The following is a 20,919-nucleotide window of genomic DNA, read 5'->3' on the forward strand; positions in this document are numbered from 1 at the left end:
TTGAGATCATGCCATTGCACTCCAGCCTGGCCAATAGAGTGAGACTCCGTCTCAAAAAAAAAAAAAAAAAAAAAGGCCAGGCGTGGTGGCTCACCCCTGTAATCTCAGCACTTTGGGAGGCCGAGGCAGGTGGATCACGGGGTCAGGAGATTGAGACCATCCTGGTTAACATGGTGAAACCCCGTCTCTACTAAAAAATACAAAAAAATTAGCTGGACGTGGTGGCGGGTGCCTGTAGTCCCAGCTACTCAGGAGGCTGAGGCAGGAGAATGGCCTGAACCCAGGAGGTGAAGCTTGCAGTGACCCGAGATCGCGCTACTGCACTCCAGCCTGGGCGACAGAGCAAAGACTCCTTCTCAAAACAAACAGACAAACAAAAAAGAATCACACATTGCATGACCAGAGCAACAACAACAAAAAGAATTGGCCAGGCATGGTGGCTTACGTCTGTAATCCCAGCACTTTGAGAGGCCCAAGTGGGCGGATCACAAGGTCAGGAGTTTAAGACCAGCCTGGCCAAGATGGTGAAACCCCATCTCTACTAAAAATACAAAAATTATCCGGGTGTGGTGGTGGGTGCCTGTAATCCCAGCTACTCAGGAGGCTGAGGCAAAGAATTGCTTAAACCCAGGAGGCGGAGGTTGCAGTGAGCCGAGATTGTGCCACTGCACTCCAGCCTGGGTGACAGAGTGAGACTCCATCTCAAAAAAAAAAAAAAGAATTATACATTGCATATTAGAGTGTGTCCTTTAATCTTTCCTAAGTGACTTTGTAAAATGTGAGGACTCTTGTATTTGAAATATGGCAGATACACAGACCTAATAGCAGTGTTCTTCTAGTTTACTGTAAAGTTAACCTGAATCATTCTGATTCATTTACGGTGGCTTCTACTATATGCTATTTACATTTGTTCAACACACATGTATAGTTGAACCGTAGATATCATTTGAGCACCTATTCTCACATTTGGAAGATGGTACCTTTTGTTTTATTTGCTTTTTCTTTAATTTCTCTATTTTTTTCCATATTTTTGGTTTTTTCTTTTTCTTTTTTTTTTTTTTGGATGAAGATGGTTCTTTTTAACACTGTGCTGGACGTTCCTTATGAGATCAATAAATACTAATTAAATTTGAAAATTGAGGATAGGATTAGCTTTTCAAAGGGTGGATCTTGAGACTTGAAGTCTGAGAATGGATTATAGATACTCCACCCTAATAATGCTATAAATACCTCTGGTGGTGGTTTCTAGGCTTGATCAGCTTAATGATTCATTTTACTTGCAATGATCTTTTTCAGTTGTGTGCCTGGGTGTGCTTTAAAAAGGACAAAAATAAGTTTGGAGGAAAAAAAAATTAATTGCTTTCAAATGTTCCAATAAATTCAAACCCATATACTCTTGCTCAAGAATTTCCTTGTTAGGTTATTACATACTTTGCCAAATCTCTCTAGCTTTCTCTTATTTTCTTAATCTTAGGAAATATGGAAGATTTTAAGTGTTGCTGGCTGGTCAGAAAATGTAAATGTTTTTAATTAAACATTTAAATGTCATAAGAGAGATTTTTAAAAAATCAGATATCCACTCATAAAAACAGCTACAGGTTTAAGAATCAGCAAAAACCATCTTAGGCCCCCGAAGAGAAAGAGTATATATATATTTCACATTCTTATTTAAATAACCATCTGTTATCTGCAAATGTAGTTCCTACTGAGAACATCCCAATAAAAGGCCGGTCTGTGACTAAGGAAATACTCCAACTAACGATCCACTGATAGGCAAAGAAATATCAACAAGGCCAGGAGGCCTCATCGGTCGCTATCTAACAGACCTGGTAACAGCAGCAGTACCAGCTAGATGGCAAAGGAGCAGTGGTTGTGCCCAAACCATTACAAGTTTGCTAGGATTATTTCAGTCCAGCTAGCAACTCACTCCAGGTGGGCAGCATTTAGGCTGGATTCTATGCAAACAGAACACAACAGAATACACTGGCAATGAGGGGTGCCCTTGTGTTCCAGATAATAGAAGCTTTGAATTCTTATCCCCTAAAATTTCAGTGTTTCTATAATGGATCTACAGTGTTTTGCTGCATAACTTGAAAACTAAGACAGACATAAAATCTTTAAAAGCTTAGAAAAGGAAAAAGGAAAAAGTCTAGAAATTTTTTTTTTTTTTTTGAGTCTTGCTCTGTTACCCAGGCTGGAGTGCAATGGTGCGATCTCAGCTCACTGCAACCTCCGCCTCTTGGGTTCAAGTGATTCTCCTGCCTCAGCCTCCCGAGTAGCTGGAATTACATACAGGCGCCTGCCACCATGCCTGGCTAATTTTTGCATTTTTAGTAGAGATGGGGTTTCACCATGTTTGCCAGGCTGGTCTCGAACTCCTTACCTCAGGTGATCCGCCTGCCTCGGCCTCCCAAAGTGCTGAGATTACAGGTGTGAGCCACAGCGCCCGGCTACATTTCTTTAAAACCTCTGAAGTTAAAAGTAAATAACTGTTAACAATGGTTACATCCAATATTTACAAGTAGAATGTGTTTCCTGAGAATTTGCCCTTTCATTTAAGTTTGCAGTAGTGCTGCCACCACGTTTTCACACGTGATCAAATATATCCCATTGGAAAACCATGTAATCTTGTTTGGAAATCTTCCTCAGGCTTTGGCATCCTGTAGGAGTTCTGCCAGAGAACTTTAATCCAAATCATAAACTTAAGTCATAGGTACTAAAAAAGAAACTTCTGGTCTAGGACTTTGAATCTTTTGACTATTAATAATCAAGAAAGCTGTATTTTGTTTCGTTTAAAAAATAGAGACGACTGGTGGTGGTGGGGGGTGCGGGGGTGTGTGCGGGGGTGGTAGGGGCTACGGGGGTGTGTGCTGCTCACGCCTGTAATCCCAGCAATTTGGGAGTTTTAGGTGGGCAGATCACTTGAGGTCAGGAGATCGAGAACAGCCTGGCCAACATGGCGAAACCTCATCTCTACTAAAAATACAAAAATTAGCCAAGCGTGGTGGTGTACGCCTGTAGTCCCAGCTACTCGGGAGGCTGAGACATGAGAATTACTTGAACCCGGGACAGGGAGGTTGCAGTGAGCCGAGATCATGCCACTGCACTGCAGCCTGGGCGACAGAGTGAGATTCTGTCTTAAAAAAAAAAAAAAAGAAAGATTAAAAATAGAGATGGGGGAGTCTCACTATGTTGTTCGGGCTGGTCTCGAACTCCTGGGCTCAAGTGATCCTCCTGCCTTGGCCTCCCAAAGTGAAAGCTGTATTTTCAAGTTGGTCAAGTGTTCACCTACTCTGCCTCCAACTGTGATTTCAGTATATACAGGCATCCATAAAGTCTGGAAACAAAGAATCTACGTCATTACAAACATCTTCAATTTGTAAAAATTAGAATACATACAATAGGATAGAGTATAATAGAATAAAGTAGGATAAAACAAAACAAAGTAAAATGAAATAAATTAAATAACACTGTGTCTCCAGACTTTATGAAAATTTTTTATGTGAACTTGAGGATGTACCAAGCCAGTGGAGTGGCTGGATGAAATGGGAACTCCACTGCAGGAAGTGGTGCTTTTCTGATGCTGCTAATTAAGGAATGTGGAACCCTTCTTTCTGAGTCAGCTTGGTGCTATGTAGAATTCTGTCCCGCTCAGTGCTTACGTGATTATTGCATGAAACTTTAGAAATAAACCAGAGTATCTTGCCACTTAACACTTAAGAGGCAAGAGGTGGTGTGTGTGTGTGTGTGTGTGTGTGTGTGTGTGTGTGTGTGTGTTTTTAAATGGTTCCTAATCTTTAAAATGGTTAGTTGCAGCTGGCCTTTTTATCAGCTGATCATATTTACAGCAGTCTCAGATGGCACGGTGCCGTCCCAAAAGATTTGGACCATTTAGAAGCTCACATTTTAAGGTACACAGGCTTATCATAGCATTCTGAGGATTCACTAGAATTACACGGCAAGAAAAACTTTTCTGTGGAACTGTTTACTATTCTTAATTTCTTTTTGGTAAAATAAATGTTAATTTATTTCAAAGGTAATATAAGTATATTATGAAAAATAATTAGAGAAAAATAGAAAGTAGAAAAAGGGTCACACATATTCCATTATTGAAAAACAAACATTAAAAAAATTTTTAAATATAACTCATCATAGGATTAAGGGTAAAAAAAGAAAAAAGGAAACAATTTTAATAAAAATTTTGAAATGTATGGGAAAGTAGAGAGAATAATAAAAATAGTATAATGAGTAACCCCCATACCGGATGCCCAGTTCTAGTTACTTTTTTTTTTTTTTTTTTTGAGACAGAGTCTTGCTCTGTCGCCCACGCTGGAGCACAGTGGCACGATCTCGGCTCACTGCAATCTCCGCCTCCCGGGTTCACGCCATTCTGCCTCAGCCTCCTAAATAGGTGGGACTACAGGCATCACCACCACGCCCGTCTAATTTTTTTTTTTTTTTTTTTTGAGATGGAGTCTTGCTCTGTCGCCCAGGCTGGAGTGCAGTGGCGCGATCTCGGCTCACTGCAAGCTCCGCCTCCCGCGTTCACGCCATTCCCCTGCTTCAGCCTCCCGAGTAGCTGGGACTACAGGCGCCCGCCACCACGCCCGGCTAATTTTTTGTATTTTTAGTAGAGACGGGGTTTCACCGTGTTAGCCAGGATGGTCTCGATCTCCTGACCTCGTGATCCGCCTGCCTCGGCCTCCCAAAGTGCTGGGATTACAGGCTTGAGCCACCGCGCCCGGCCTAATTTTTTGTATTTTTAGTAGAGACGGGGTTTCACCGTGTTAGCTAGGATGGTCTCCATCTCCTGACCTCATGATCCACCCGCCTCGGCCTCCCAAAGTGCTGGGATTACAGGCGTGAGCCACCGCGCCTGGACAAGTTCTAGTTTCAAGATGTTAACTACCTTTGGTTCAATTCTCTTTTTTTTTTTTATTTACTAAAGTATTATAAATTCTCATATGTCATGTCATTCTTCTATATGCTTCAGTATACATCTTTAAATATATATATACATATTCTGTGATAATCCGTGCCATTATCACAGCTAATGAAATTGGTTTTTTGTTTTCATATAATATTCAGTCTGTACTAAATTTTTTCTGATAAAATCAATTTTAATATTTTTATGTATATTACATCCTTTTTTCATTACTAATAGAAAAAAATAGAGTTCATTAAAAATACAACTTTGCATCTCGGTTTTTTTCATTTGCTATTATAAATATTTCCCAATGGCCTATTTTTCAAAACTTTCTAATTCTAAAATGGCTGTGTGTAATCGTGTGGGAATACGTAACTTGGATGACTAACCACTCCTTTATTTGTGTGCCTCCACACATGCATGGAGAGTGAACGTGTATTGCTCTCCCCCTCGTAGTAAATCTTACCACGAAGATCTTTGTTCCTAACACCTTTTCCTACATTAAGGCTGTTTCCTTAGGATTGATTCCAGGAGTGTTATTGCTGCATCCAAATGTATGAACATTTGTAAGGCCCTTGACTTGTCTCATTGAGTTGTTTACAAAAGGACTGTACCAATTTACACTTCCACTTACAAAAGATGAGAGAGCCTCTGTTAAAATGTTTAAAGGCCGGGCTTTTCAGAGCTCTTATAAATCACTGGCTATAAGAGGCTGACTTAGGTTTGTCATATGGTCATAGTCATCTCAAAATAAATAAATACTCATTTTCTATAGCTATAAAAACATGGCATGCGCAGACTGCCAAACAACCACAAAGTAACTTTGATTAAAGGAGGAAACTGGTCTACTTGTTGAAAATGTGGTAATGAGATAGTTTCCACCCAGCCGGGAAGCGCGGCCCGGAGGGGGAGGGGAGCCTGCATTTCTTCATGCCTCTACCCATCCTGAAGAAGGTAGAAAGGAACAGGTCAGCGTTCTCTTCGTTTACTTTGTAATTTTTTTAAGGCTGAATATTTAATTTGTTTCCATATGCCTGAGTTGATGATGCCAAAATACGGTTGAAAACTAGCAGAAAACTTCTCGTGGCAAGGGTTTCCTGTAAACAAACCCCATAGTACTGGGTAAGAGAGGATTAGGGCAGAGCCATTTTAGCTGCGACTCCAAATTCTATTTTGTTTCCTTGGGGACATGCTGTTTTTATTTGTGGGCTTCAAATAAAACTGCTGCAGAAACGGTTTATTTCTGTTCAGAGCATTCTTATTTTCTTTAAGGAATATATCATATCAGTTACAAATCTTTGTAGAAAATTCAGCTGTATTGGTTTGGAGAAGTTTATGTGTCAGTTTTTTTTTTTTTTTTTTGAATCAAGAAGAAAGGAAAAACTCACTACTGTTATGTTTACATGAAGACAAAAAAAAAAAGAGAAGTAAGTTGATAAGAAAATACTTAGCATGGCAATCTTTAAAATCCAGCCTCTGAATTTTTAATTCCTCCCTCCCCTTCTTTTTTAAGAAACAGTACAGGAAAGATGTTATTATCCTTGTTCGCTTTTCACTGTTTTCACCCCACTCAACCAGGACGAAGTCATTCCTCAAAGCAAGTAGGAACAAAACATAATCTCTTAAGATATTTTTAAGAGGACATGCTGACTTGGTCTTTGTAAAAAACAAAACAACAACAAAAAAAACTCAACAAAATGTGCTAACCACATTAAAAAAAAAGTTGTTAAAGGAGCCAAAGGGATTAGCCCTCATTGAAGGGCTGTATGAGAACAGGCAGCCTTCCGGGGAGAATCCTGGCTAACGTCATTTTGGAGGACGTTTATTGCGTGATCGCCACGTGCCAGGCACCGTTTTAAGGCTTCATGGTGATGAGGGCATTTAACCCTCGGGACCCTCCCATTCTGCAGGTGAGGCTGGGAAGAAGGTGAGGCCAAGGCCCGGGTGTCCCAGCGACTGAGGGCGGCGGCAGGATTTGAATCCAGGTGGTCTCTGGAGACTGGGTTCTGAGAAAACCCGTTGTGTGAGTGCTGGGGGACCGCTTTAAGCCCTCTGCTGGAAGCGGTGAAGAAGCTTTGGGCCAACTCAGTTCGGAGCGCCAGTGTAGACGCGTGGCTTCGGTTTGTCGTGTACGCCGGTCAGGGGTGTGGCTCTGACCTTAATCTCGTCTCGGGTCTTCCCCGGTCTCAGGGCCCTGTGGGAGGGTGTGGTTGGGGAGGACACACCTACCTGGAGCTCGTCGGTTTCACCTCCTCTGCGGTGGGGTCGTCCGCAGTTGCCCTCTCTTTCCTCCCGGGCCTGGCTCGACCTCCACTTTGGAGAAGATGCCCTAGGAGCACTGAAGGGCAGGTCGTCTCCCACCTTCTATGAGGATTGCCCAGCTCAAGGTATACTCTTCAAAGAATTCCACTTGCTTTGTGTACACTGGGCGATCTAGCTGATGATTGAGCGACTCAGGTTCTGTAGGAGACGGATCCGGGTTCAGATTTGATCTCTTCCTTTCCTGCTCTGAACACCCTCAGGTATAAGCGCCCCTAGCAGGTCCCTGCGCGGGTGAAGGACGCGTCTGCGGGTGTCCGCCCTGGTGGGCAGAGCGGGCAGGTTCTGCGGCCGCGGGCGGAGGTCGTGATCATAATGGCGTGACTTAATTGAGCTCTGTGTGCCACCCCCCGACTTCACCCACCCCGCGCCCGTTACCACGAGTGAGGTCTTGCTTATTCCTCCCAAATTGACTTGTCAGCGAGTACTATTTTTAAAATTTTATTTTTATCTTTTAATTAATATTGATTATTTATTGAGACGGACGGAGTCTTGCTCTGTCGCCCAGGCTGGAGTGCAGTGGCGCCATCTCGGCTCACTGCAGCTTCCACTTCCGGGTTCAAGCGATTCTCCTACCTCAGCCTCCCAAATAGCTGGGATTACAGGCACACGCCGCATCGCCTGGCTAATTTTTTGTATTTTTAGTAGAAACAGGGTTTCTCCTGACCTCAGGTGATCTTCCCTGTCTGCCTCGGCCTCTCAAAGTGCTGGGATTACAGGCATGAGCCACCGCAGCCGTCTGTTTTTAAATTTTATTTTATTTTTTGACATGGAGTCTCAAATACAAAAAAAAGAATTTTTGTATTTTTAGTAGAGACAGGGTTTCACCATGTTGGCCAGGCTGGTCTCGAACTCCTGACCTCAAGTGATCCGCCCACCTTGGTATCCCAAAGTGCTGGGATTACTGGCGTGAGCCACCATGCCTGACGTGTGTGTGTGTGTGTGTGTGTGTGTGTGTATATATATATATAAAATACGTGTATATATATATATTTTTGAGACAGAGTCTCGCTCTGTTGCCCAGACTGGAGTTCAGTGGCGCAATCTCAGTTTACTGCAACCTCCGCCTCCCGGGTTCAAGCAATTCTCCTGTCTCAGCCTCCTGAGTACCTGGGACTACAGGTGCGTGCCACCGCACCCGGCTAACTTTTTGTATTTTTAGTAGAGGCAGGTTTCACTGTATTAGCCACGATGGTCTCAATCTCCTGACCTCGTGATCCGCCCGCCTCAGCCTCCCAAAGTGCTGGGATTACAGGCATGAGCCACCGCGCCCAGCCTATTAATTTTTAGTCTTTTTTTTTTTTTTAAATAAATTGAGATAGAGGTCTCACTATGTTGCCAGGGCTGGTCTTGCACTCCTGGACTCAAGCCATCCTCCTGCCTCGGCCTCCCAAAGTGCTAGGATTACAGGCTTCAGCCACCATGCCTGACTAATTTTTTTTTTTTTTTTTTTTTTTTTTTTTTAATTTTTTGAGACGGAGTCTCGCTCTGTCGCCCGGGTTGGAGTGCAGTGGCGCAATCTCGGCTCACTGCAAGCTCCGCCTCCCGGGTTCACGCCATTCTCCTGCCTCAGCCTCTCCGAGTAGCTGGGACTACAGGCGCCCGCCACCACGCCCGGCTAACTTTGTATTCTTAATAGAGACGGGGTTTCACCGTGGTCTCGATCTCCCGACCTCGTGATCCGCCCGCCTCGGCCTCCCAAAGTGCTGGGATTACAAGCGTGAGCCACCGCGCCCGGCCGCCTGACTAATTTTTGTAATTTTTGTAGAGATGGCGAAGAGGGGTCTTGCTATGCTGCCCAGATTGGTCTTTAACTCCTGAGCTCAAGCGACCTGCCCACCTCGGCCTCCCAAAGTGCTGGGATTACAAACGGGAGCCACTGTGCCTGGCCGTTAGGGATTTCTATTATCCCCATCTGTAAAATGGGGAAAATGGAGTCAAAGAGAGTTCAAAGGAAGCCCCAAAGCAGCACAGCTGGGCAATCAAGTTTTGGTTTGAACCCAGAAAGCCATTTTCAAGATCTCAGCCCTGACCTGCTGCGGGGGTCACCGCTCCTAGGTGCCACTTTCTACTCTGGGAGACTTGGATTCCAACTCTGCCAGGGGATCTCAAAATGGAGTATGGTTTGCTTGCCCCAGAGTCAATGCCCAATCAGTGATCGTTATTACTACTCAGTTTTCCTAAGGCCAAGGTCAACCACTTAGGACAGAAAAGAATGGTATGAGTCAGCATGGCTTTTGGCATTGTTCTAGTTGTAGATCTTCAAGTAAGAGAAGTCAGAAAGTTAACCCCAGGCCCCAGTTTCCTCATCTGCAAACGGATTTAAGCATGAAGGTTATCAGGAGAACTAAGTAACACCATAATGTAAATCGGCTTTGGAGCTGAGAGTGGCACATAGCAGGGGTGCAGTAAATCATTTTGTTTTTCCCCTTTTATTATTATTATTATTATTTTGAGGCAGAGTCTCTTTTGCCCAGGCTGGAGTGCAGTGGCTCCATCTCTGCTTACTGCAACTTCTGCCTCCGGGGTTCAAGCGATTCTCCTGCCTCAGTCTCCCAAGTAGCTGTGATTATAGACATGTACCACCATGCCTGGCTAATTTTTGTATTTTTAGTAGAGACAGGGTTTCACCATGTTGGCCAGGCTAGTCTGGAGTTCCTGACCTTACGTGATCCTCCTGCCTCTGCCTCCCAAAGTGCTGGCCTCCCGCAGAGACTGGCCTGTTTTTCCCCTTCTTTTTTTCTTTTTTTTTTTTGAGACGGAGTCTCGCTCTGTCGCCCAGGCTGGAATGCAGTGGTGCAATCTCGGCTCACTGCAAGCTCCGCCTCCCGGGTTCAAGCCATTCTCCTGCCTCAGCCTCTCCGAGTAGCTGAGACTACAGGCGCCCGCCACCACGCCCGGCTCATTTTTTGTATTTTGAGTAGAGACGGGGTTTCACCGTGGTCTCCATCTCCTGACCTTGTGATCCGCCCGCCTCAGCCTCCCAAAGTGCTGGGATTACAAGCGTGAGCCACCGCACCCGGCCTGTTTTTCCCCTTCTTACCCCTCTTCTTCTCCTCCCTGTTCCTCTTATTTTATTTATTTATTTTATTTTTTGAGACTGTCGGCCAGGCTGGAGTGCAGTGGCACGAACACTGCTCACTGCAGCCTCGACCTCTTGGGCTCAAATTATTTTCCCGTCTCAGCCTCCTGAGTAGCTGGGATTATAGGCACGTGCCACCAAGCCCGGCAAATTTTTATTTTATTTTATTTTATTTTATTAAGACAGTTTCACTCTTTTTGCCCAGGCTGGAGTGCAATGGCATGATCTTGGCTCACTGCAACCTCCGCCTCCTGGGTCCAAGTGATCTCCTGCCTCAGACTCTTGAGTAGCTGGGATTACAGGCGCCTGCCACCACTCCTGGCTAATTTTGTAATAATTTTTGTATTTTGTAGAGACAGGGTTTCGCCATGTTGTCCAGGCTGGTCTCGAACTCCTGGACTCAAGCAATCTGCCAGCCTTGGCCTCCCAAGGTGCTGGGATTACAAGCATGAGCCAGCCACTGTGCTCAGCCCTCTTCTTACTATTATTATTATTACTGTTATGGTTGTAGAAGTAACCTGAAATAGAGATACATTTAAATATCTGAGTGATTTCAGCAAAGGAGACCCTGTGTTACTATTTTAGGAGCGTTCTTGATTTTGTCAACCCGTTTAATACGCCACTTACTAACCAAGCCAGGTCATTTTGCTCAGATTATTCAGAGCTCTCAGGCCCATTCAGAATGAAATCCAAAATCTTTACCATGGCCAGAAAGATCCGTGCAATCAAGATGCACCATCCCCATCCTAATTTCCTGGCTTCTCTCCACACCAACCACAATGCCATGCTGGCCTCCTTGCTGTTCTTTGAAACACTGGGTGCACTTTGCTTCAAGGACTTCGCTTGCCTGTCCCGGAACCTGGAATGCTCTTCCCCTAGAACTCCTTGTGGCTCCCACTGTCACTCCCTTCAGATCTTTATTTAGATGTGTCTATGATGAAGCCTTTCAGGGCCAATCTATTTAACATTTCCCTCACCACCCTTCCACTCTGTAGCCCCTTTGCCCCTTGTCTTTCTCTCCATCGTACTATTATAATATCTAACACACTATAATATCAAATGTTAACTCCATGAGGATAGGTATTTTGATCTGTTTGGTTCCCTGCGGCATCTCCAGCACCTAGAACGATGCCTGGTACATAGTGGGTGCTTAATATGTACGTGTCACAGGAGAGAGTGAAAAAACGAGTGTATTAAAGAATCCAGGAGCCGGGCGAGGTGTGTCATGCCTGTAATCCTAGCACTTCGGGAGGCTGAGGTGGGTGGATCGCCTGAGGTTAGGAGTTCGAGCCCAGCCTGGCCAACATAGTGAAACCCTGTCTCTACTAAAAATACAAAAAATCAGCTGGGTGTGGTGGCAGGCGCCTGTAATCCTAGCTACTAGGGAGGCTGAGGCAGGAGAATTGCTTGAACTGGGGAGGCAGACGTTGCAGTGAGCCGAGATTGCGCCATTGCACTCCAGCCTGGGCAACAAGAGCGAAACACCTTAAAAAAAAAAAAAAAAAAAAAAAAAAAAAAGAATCCAGGAGGGAGGCCAGGAGCAGTGGCTCACACCTGTAATCAATCTCAGCACTTTGGGAGGCCAAGGCGGGCAGAACTTGAGGTCAGGAGTTGGAGACCAACATAGTGAAACCCGTCTCTACTAAAAATTCAAAAATCAGCCAGGTGTGGTGGTGCATGCCTGTAATCCCAGCTACTCAGGAGGTTCAGGCAGGAGAATCGCTTGAACCCCAGAGGTTGCAGTGAGCTGAGATCGCGCCACTGCACTCCAGCCTGGGCGACAGAATGAGACTTTGTCTCAAAAAAAAAAAAAAAAAAAACCAAATCCAAGGAGCACAGAACAGCTAAATATCGGAACAGCTAAATATTGGAGCACCTACTGTGTGTTGACCGTTCCACAACATGGAGGAAACTGGTCTTCCCTTGGAAGAGCCTCCCCCCTATTCAGGTTGTAAGAGAAATAACATACCCAGGGCTAGGCGTAATGCAGACAGTGTCATAAAGGAGGCATTGAACAAAGGAGAGAGTAACTGAAGGAGGTGGCATTTCGAGTGACCTTGGGGCTGATTAGGGTGGTTACAGGTTGATGTTTATATATATGGCATATATGTTGGGGGATTGGGTGGCAGGGGAGGGGTGCAGGCAGTCAGAATAGAGCAAAGAGAGGAGTAAGTATAGAATGGTTTATCAAATGTTTATCCAAAAGCAGGATATGGAACTAGTAAACATTTTATTCACAGTGTGTATTTTTTTTGAGAGGGAGTCTCACTCTGTTGCCCAGTGGTGTGATCTTGGCTCACTGCAACCTCCGCCTCCCGGGTTCAAGTGATTCTCCTGCCTCAGCCTCCCAAGTAGCTGGGATTACAGGTGCCCACCACTACGCCCGGCTAATTTTTGTATTTTTAGTAGAGACAGGGTTTCGCCATGTTGGCCAGGCTGGTCTTGAACGCCTGACCTCAGGTGATCAGCCCACCTCTGCCTCCCAAAGTGCTGGGATTACAGGCATGAGCCACTGCACCCGGCCTGTTGTCTATATTCTTTTTTTTTTTTTTTTCTGAGATGGAGTCTTGCTCTGTCACCCAGGCTAGAGTGCAGTGGCGCGATCTTGGCTCACTGCAACCTCTGCCTCCCGGGTTCAAGCGATTCTCCTGCTTCAGTCTCCTCAGTAGCTGGGATTACAGGCGCCTGCCACCGTGCCCAGCTGATTTTTTTTTTTTTTTGAGACGGAGTCTTGCTCTGTCTCCCAGGCTGGAGTGCAGTGGTGCAATCTCAGCTCACTGCAAGCTCCGCCTCCCGGGTTCACGCCATTCTCCTGCCTCAGCCTCTCCGAGTAGCTGGGACTACAGGTGCCTGCCACCACGCCCGGCTAATTTTTTGTATTTTTAGTAGAGACGGGGTTTCACTGTGGTCTCGATCTCCTGACCTCGTGATCTGCCCGCCTCGGCCTCCCAAAGTGCTGGGATTACAAGCGTGAGCCACCGCGCCCGGCTTTTTTTTGTATTTTTAGAGGAGACGGGGTTTCACCATGTTGGCCAGGCTGGTCTTGAACTCCTGACCTCGTGATCCGCGCGCCTCGGCTTCCCAAAGTGCTGGGATTACAGGTGTGAGCCACCGCGCCTGGCCTATTGTCTATATTCTAAAGTTTGGATAATTTGGATATGGTATAGTTTATGTGGCCATTTTCTTTTGGTGAACATGTAGGTTGTTTCTAGCTTTTCACTATTGGAAACAGTGCTGCATCCTTGTGTATGCTTTCTGCATGAGTGATATTTCTCTAGGATAGGTACTGTAATTATATGCTTGTCTATTTTTTTGTGTTTTAATTTATTTAATGTCTATGTTTCCTGTTACAATATAAGCTCCATGAGGGAAGGAATCCAATTTGTTTTGTGCCTCACTCTTTAATTACTATCCAGCCAAGTGCTTGGGAGAAAGGAGAGGTCAATAAATATATACTGAGTCAATCAGGCTGAAAGATTGGCTGGGACCATGGTGTGGTTTTGCATCCTAAGAGAGGGAGCTTGACTTATTTTGGAAAAGTAAAATATTTTTTTGGAGAATTTCACATAAAGCAGTAGCAGGATGGTTATTAGTGGAATTTAGGAAAAAGTATTCTGGACTAGAAAGAAGGCAGGTACAGGAGATGCGATTATGAGATTATTACACAGGCCAGAAGGAAACAAAGAAACATGGGTGGTGAGAATAGAAAAGGTACATTTCAGAGAGATTAGAAGGATAGGATTTATGAGATTTACTAACTAGCTATAAGGGGTGTAGTAAAGAAGGCATAGAAGGAAAGTTGATTTCTAGCGTAGAACATTTTAATTTTACAAACATTTATTCTCTCTCCCAGCTCCATGGAAAAAGTACTCACTAATTGCTGTTGGTATATTAATTTGTATTACATTTTCTTCCCCACTTTCTTTTTTTTTTTGAGACAGGGTCTGTGGCCCAGGCTGGAGTACGGTGATGCCATCTTGGCTCACTGCAGCCTTGACCTCCCCGGGATCAAGAGATCCTTCCACCTCAGCCTCCTGAGTAGCTGGGACCATGGGTGCCAGCCACCATGCCCTGCTAATTTTTTTTTTTTTTTTATTGAGGCGGAGTCTTGCTCTGTCCCCCAGGCTCACTGCAACCTCCGCTCCCTGGTTCATGCCCTTCTCCTGCCTCAACCCTCCCGAGTACCTGGGACTACAGGCGCCCGCCACTAAGCCCGGCTATTTTTTTTTGTATTTTTAGTAGAGACAAGGTTTCACTGTGTTAGCCAGGATGGTCTCGAACTCCTGACCTTGTGATCCTTCCGCCTTGGCCTCCGAAAGTGCTGGGATTATAGGCGTGAGCCACCGTGCCCGGTTTCCCTTTCAAAAGAGATTTCAGCTGGGCGTGGTGGCTCACGCCTATAATCCCAGCATTTTGGGAGGCCAAGGCGGGCGGATCACCTGAGGTTAGGAGTTCGAGACCAGCCTGGCCAACATGGTGAAACCCTGTTTCTACTAAAAATACAAAAAATTAGCCGGGCATGTTGGCGGGCGCCTGTAATTCCAGCTACTCAGGAGGCTGAGGCAGGATAATTGCTTGAACCCGGGAGGTGGAGGCTGCAGTGAGCCGAGGTTGTGCCATTGCACTCCAGCCTGGGCAATAAGAGTGCAACTCCATCTCAAAAACAACAACAAAAAAGATTTACAGTCTGGTGAAGAAGAGGGTCCTGAATACAGGTATACCAAGAACTCAAGGGAGTGACACAGGTGGGAGGAAACTAGCCCTCAGGCAATCAAGTGAAACACTGTATTGCTGTTCCAGAATGTGGGGAGGGGAGGACAGTGGTTGCGGACGTTTCAACCTTGCCCCAGAGCCACACATGACCGACTGGTAAACATCCTGGAAATAGGGGGTCAAGAAATATGCATCAGTGTCAATTTTTAGAGTTGAGGAAATTTAGGTTGGTGATAAAGGGGGAGTCTGACCTTGGGTTCAGCGGGTGCATTGGCTTCATTGTAGTCGGGAAAGTAGGGAAACAAATTGTTAGCTGTGTGACCTCAGGCAGGTTATTTAATAATCCTGAGCCTTAGTTTTCTCTTTTCTCTTCTTTTTTTTGAGACAGGGTGTCACTCTGACGCCCAGGCTGGAGTGCAGTGGCGCGATCTCAGCTCACTGCAACCTCCGCTTCCCTTTGTATTTTTAGTAGAGACAGGGTTTCATCATGTTGGTCAGGCTGGTCTCGAACTGCTGACCTTGTGATCCACCCACCTCGGCCTCCCAAAGTGCTGGGATTACAGGCGTGAGCCACTACACCGGGCAGGACTCCAACTTCTTACAGTTTGTCATGTCCTCTTTGTTAAACCAGGATGGGGTCTTTTGGGAGATATTAATATCTCTTGGGAAAGAAACACTTGACGTTCAATGGATCGTTTGGTTTTATTTCCATTTCCTTTGGTGGCTTCCCAGTGCTCTTGGAATAAATCCCAGAGTCTTAGCATGGCCCACCAGATCTTGACAGCCATGTTCTCAGGACTTTTTTGTTTTGTTTTGTTGTTGTTGTTTTTTGTTTCATTGTTGTTTTCTGAGACAGGATCTTACTCTGTTGCCCAGGCTGAGTACAGTGGCATAATCTCGGTTTCTTGCAGCCTCAGCCTCCCTGGCTCAAGTGATCCTCCCACCTCATCCTCCTGAGTAGCTGGGAGTATAGGCACACAACGGCTAATTTTTTATTTTTTTGTAGACATGGGGTCTCACTATGTTGCCCGGGCTGGTCTCAAACACCTGACTCAAGCAGTCCTCCCAACTGTCACTCCCAAAGTGCTGGAATTATGAATTACAGACGTGAGCCATCTCGCAAGCCATCTCGCTCAGCCGGGAACTTTGTTTTTATTCTAAGATGCATGAGGGTCATGACATAACCAGACAACGACTTTTGAAAAGGTCAATTGTGGCCGCTTAGAATGGGACGGGCTACACATTTCTGCCCTGTAAACACATGGACCTTGCATGTAGAGACGAAATCAGCAGTTGGAAATGTGTTTTGGGAGCTGAGGGGAGAGTTCCAGGTGGGAAATATGGACATTAGGAGCTTTCCAAATATCGATGGCAGGTTGAACCCTCGCACTGGAGGAAATCACATGAATAAGAAAGTGTTGCTAGCATTGGGCCCTGGGCATGTCAGCACCTGGAAGTCAAGGAAAAGAGTGTGAAGAAGGAGCCAAGGGGACTGGCAGGGAGCAGCCAGCGAGGACTGACGGAGATCAGGAGAGCAGGGAGACCCAACTGCAAGGCAGGAAAGAGCTCTATCAAGTGTTGCAGATGTGGCAAATACTAGGGAACAGAGAACCGATCACTGATATCCTGCTGCAAGGAGAGTCAAATCCCCGGTCTTCACACAGGCCTGCCTTGATTTCTTGCTCCTCTGTCCCTCCCCTGTCTTCATTCCATGGCCCCCAGACACACTGGCTGCCTTCCAGTTCTTTCTCCAAGCTTGGCTGTCTTCATCTTTGGTCCTTCTCACCTTCTGTTCCCTCTGAATGAATGGAATGGAACACTCCTCCCCATCCTGGTATGATTTGCCACCTGACTTCCTGGGAGGTCTCTGCTCCTCAGGGAGCCTCAATCTAAAACAGCAGGCTTTTCCCCTCTCCTATGACCCAGTCCCAGCAGGTTGCAAATATAACTACCGGTGTGTTGTCTGCTTCCCTCAAGAAGATAAGCCCCAACGGGACAAGGATTTCATTTGTTTTGTTTACTGTTCTGTCTCCCATGCCTAGAACAGTGCCAGGGCCCCCAAAACTCTAGGCTCACAAGCTTTGTAGTGTGTGTCATTTCAATCTCCAGAGTCTTGAAGAAATGTGACTATTACTTATATAAGTAACACAAACAATTATTATAATTGTCTTCTTCATCATCTTCACCATTCCCCTTTTATAGATAAAGAAACTGAAACCCGAGAGAGATTAAATAATATTCTAGGGTTATGCAGCTCTCCAGAGGTAGAGTCTGAGTATCTGAGCCCAAGTTATTGGAGAGAAGATGTTCATAACCAGGACACTATGTCAGAGCCTCCCCTTCTCCTCCCCCTCCCAGGGAACTAGGGGTTTTAAACCACTCTCAGAAAGAACAGAAGCCAAGTTCTTGAAGAGAATGAGAAAGGGGGTGCTAGGCGAGGGGAACCCCAGGGCTGAAGGCTCTAGGTCAGAGAGAAGGCTGGAGTTTAGATGCCTCAGTGAAGGGCTTGCCAGGACTTGAGGCTGGAGTTAGGCAGGGACCAGATCTGCAGAGCTGGTGGGGCAAGCTATGGAGTTTTTTTTTTCCCTCAAGGCAATAGGAAGCCATTAAGGGGTGGTGAACTTACCTGATATCCATGGTAAAAGACTTGGGTCTTTTTGGGTAAAAGTCTTGGATTATAGGTAGAGAAAGCATTAAGGGAAACCTAGAAAGGAAGAAGTTTGGAGAAACCTGCATATACAGTACTGTCTCTGTCTGGAGGAGAACATGTGATGGAGCTGACACCCTTCCTTCCCTTGCATTTGGGTCCCCATGCTCTCCTGAGGTCCCTCAGACCTCACTACCTGCTCCCTCTCAGTCCCCTTTGATCTCTTTCTCTTCTCCTTGACTTCAGGTGCTGAACCACCCAAGGGCCCAATACTAGCACCTCTTTCGGGCGATTTTATCCAGTCTGATGGCTCAACATGCCATCAGTATTTGGAAAGCTCCTAAATGTACATAATTCTCACTGGGAACTCTCCCTTCCCAACACATTTCCAACAGCAGACTCCACGTTCACGTGCATGGCACCTGCCAGTGGTACCTGGTGTAGGCTTTTGTTAGAGATAAAGATAAATGGACACAATTGAGACATATGAAGGTTTGCAAGGTCTGTGTAGGGTGGAGTAGATGGAGATGAAATATCCTGATTAGATTTTAAGATTTTGGCCTGAGATTATAATGATGATTGAATTTCAATTAATGTTAGTTACCTTCTTCTTCCCCTCCGTCCCTCATTCCAAAGCTTCCTGTTTGGAATATCTAATGAAGGCAGAAAACTTTAAAGAGGTGTTCCCAGTGTTGTGTTTTGTGTGCAATTTTTAAGGAAGTTTAAATTAACATTTTGAGTGAAGGTAATTTCAGAAAACTATGCAGAATATTAGAGGAGTCATGAGTTGTGCTTGCAGTGGGGGAGGGCACTCATCAAATAGGACAAATCCAGTTAAAAAATGCTGTCAACCTTATCAAGATTGACTAATCCAATCAAGTTGGGAAGGTACTGAAACCTTTATTTAAATTAAGCTTTATTCTTGACCCCTCCCTTTTTGCTGTGCTTATAAAAACCAGCAATCACATCTCTTCCAGTATTGTTCGGAGCCAGGTAGACTGAAGTCCTACGGAGTTATCAGGTTCCAGACCCTGCCTTCTCTTCTGAAAGGTAAGTTCTGCTATATATCTATATATCTATATCTATTTTTTTATTGTATATTATTGTGATACTTTACAGAGGAGTGACTTGCATGGGATCAAGAAACTTAATAGAAAAGAGCAATGTGGTGCTCCTTTGAGCTATTTGTTATTCCTACTTACCTTAGTGCATTTAGTCTTGTTCAAAGGGCTGTCCCTGTTTCCTTCTCAAATGTCCTTTGTAGTTTGCAGATGCTGGCAGGTTTGCCTAACTTTTTCATGTTCTTTTCCTGCTAACTCCTCACTGCAGTTTTTCAGGTTTTCCTGCTCTGAACACTGAATTCTTTTACGTCCCGTATCTATGTTGGCTCTGTTTCAGCTCCAGGGATTTACACACAGTTTCCAAATAGTTTTTCTATAATAGTTCCACAGTAAAATAAAGTCTTGTGAAATAAGAAGATCATACCTCACTCTGTTCTTCTAATTAAGGGTGAGTCTCAAAAGAGGATTCCAGTAAGTGTTAAATACAGCAAATCAGAAGTTTTGTTTTTTTCTTTTTTTTTTTTTTTTTTTTGTTATGTTACTAGATCTGAGCATGCTGTGACTGGCAGGATCTGGATAGAAAATCAGATGTTGGCTAAACGAAGAGGCCTTATATCACTAGGATTAAATTAGAGATAATGGTGTGATTTTATAAGCGCATACTAGGAAATATGTCTTAAGAAGGGCCTGTTTGGATAATTGTGAAAAATGAGGTGTAGCTGATGTTTGCTGCATTGAAACAAGGTGAAGTGGGGCTTTTCTGCCCCTTCTCCAAGTACCATGTGCAGAGCTTTTCTTTTGGTTCCATTCTTTGTTTTTGTTGCTGGCATCTAGTAGCACCTGACTCCTTTAGAGATGGCCTAGGCAGGGAGTGATGGCGAAGCTGGATTTCTTGTGGGTGGAGCTAAGTGTAGGAAGACCAACGTTCGATTTTCAATTTTCACTTCGTGCAATATGAGTTCCTAGCTTTTATTACAAAACCAAATGTTTCCAGTGTTCTCCTGTTACTTTTGGAATTTCCATATTTTAATTGTTTGAACTATACATGCTTTCCAAATAAATGGGAAGTATGAGTCTCACATTCTAAGGGAAGAATGTGTCTCAGGGAAGCCCTCCCGGGCGAATTCAGATCCCTCTATGTCCTTCTGAAAACACAGTATGTATTTGCAACCTAGCAGTCAGTCACTGGCAGAATTTTGCAACGATTTCCCAGTTTCGTTGGCACGACTCCAGGACAAGGTTCTTTGTAATTCTTTGCTCAAACATAAGGAGGATCACATATAAATAAAACTCTTAGCAGATAGATCACTGAATATAATCATCTTTCAATTTTAAAAACTACAACATAATAAGGCCCTCTCTTTTTTTTTCGAGGGAGGCGGCGAAACAGTAACAAATCATGATGCTATAATGTGAACAAAGTGGTAGCTTTGGAGGGCACGGGGAAAACAAGCACAACCGTTTTTGCTCAGAAAATAATTCAGTAGCAACAAGGTCTGAGAGCCAGGAATCTCCTTGTTCTTACTGAAACGATTATTTGTCAAAATATTTGATTGTTTCCCGATTCCCCCTGAAAAGTTTGGACTTTTCTTTTTGCTCGATTCTGACACTAGAATCTTTAACTATCAGTGCTATTGTGTTTACAGCATTCAAGGTCTCAGAGTTCAAAGGTTATCCATTAACATGTAGAATGAGGCTACACTTAAGGCTCAACCTGGTTCCACTTGTTCATAGTTTCTTTGTTGTGTAGCAAGGCTCATAGTCATTTGTTTTCATAAAGTTAAATGAAGTTTCTTGTTTATGAAGTGTTTTTGGACTGTGTTTTAGAATGTGACAAGAAGATTAAAAAATGTATTTTAAAGGAAGGTATTCATCTTTCGTCAGAAAAGGAATTCTAATACTAAAAGTGATCAATATCAGTGGACTTGAGTGAAAAAAAATTCACCCAATTTAGTTTTTTCGTGCTGGCCTAAGAATCTACTGGCACTGCTAATTAATTGTGAGTAACTGATTCGCTTCCTTTTTAAAAAAGACTAGCCAGACCATATGTGAGGTTAGTAGTTATATATAAAATGACAGCAAAACATGACACTTGGCAAATTCTTCCCCTTTGCTGAGCTGTCTTCTCCAATTCCTTTTCCTATTTATTAAGATTGCATTGCTCACCGGC

General features: G+C 44.5%; 1 protein-coding gene across 2 annotated transcripts in view; it reads left to right on the top strand.

Moving 5' to 3' along the window:
• Positions 1-6,782: 6,782 nt before the first annotated feature.
• Positions 6,783-20,919, top strand: part of ZNF217 (zinc finger protein 217) — a 41,126-nt gene continuing 26,989 nt past the window's right edge. The window contains exons 1-2 of one of the 2 annotated variants that reach the window (XM_058433036.1): positions 6,783-6,837; positions 18,666-18,738. The gene's annotated coding sequence lies outside the window, so the exon portion shown is untranslated. The remainder of the gene's footprint in view (positions 6,838-18,665; positions 18,739-20,919) is intronic. The other variant, XM_058433037.1, reaches the window with a different exon arrangement.

This window comes from Hylobates moloch, unplaced genomic scaffold (assembly GCF_009828535.3).
Source record: "Hylobates moloch isolate HMO894 unplaced genomic scaffold, HMol_V3 SCAFFOLD_21, whole genome shotgun sequence".
Lineage (NCBI taxonomy): Eukaryota > Metazoa > Chordata > Mammalia > Primates > Hylobatidae > Hylobates > Hylobates moloch.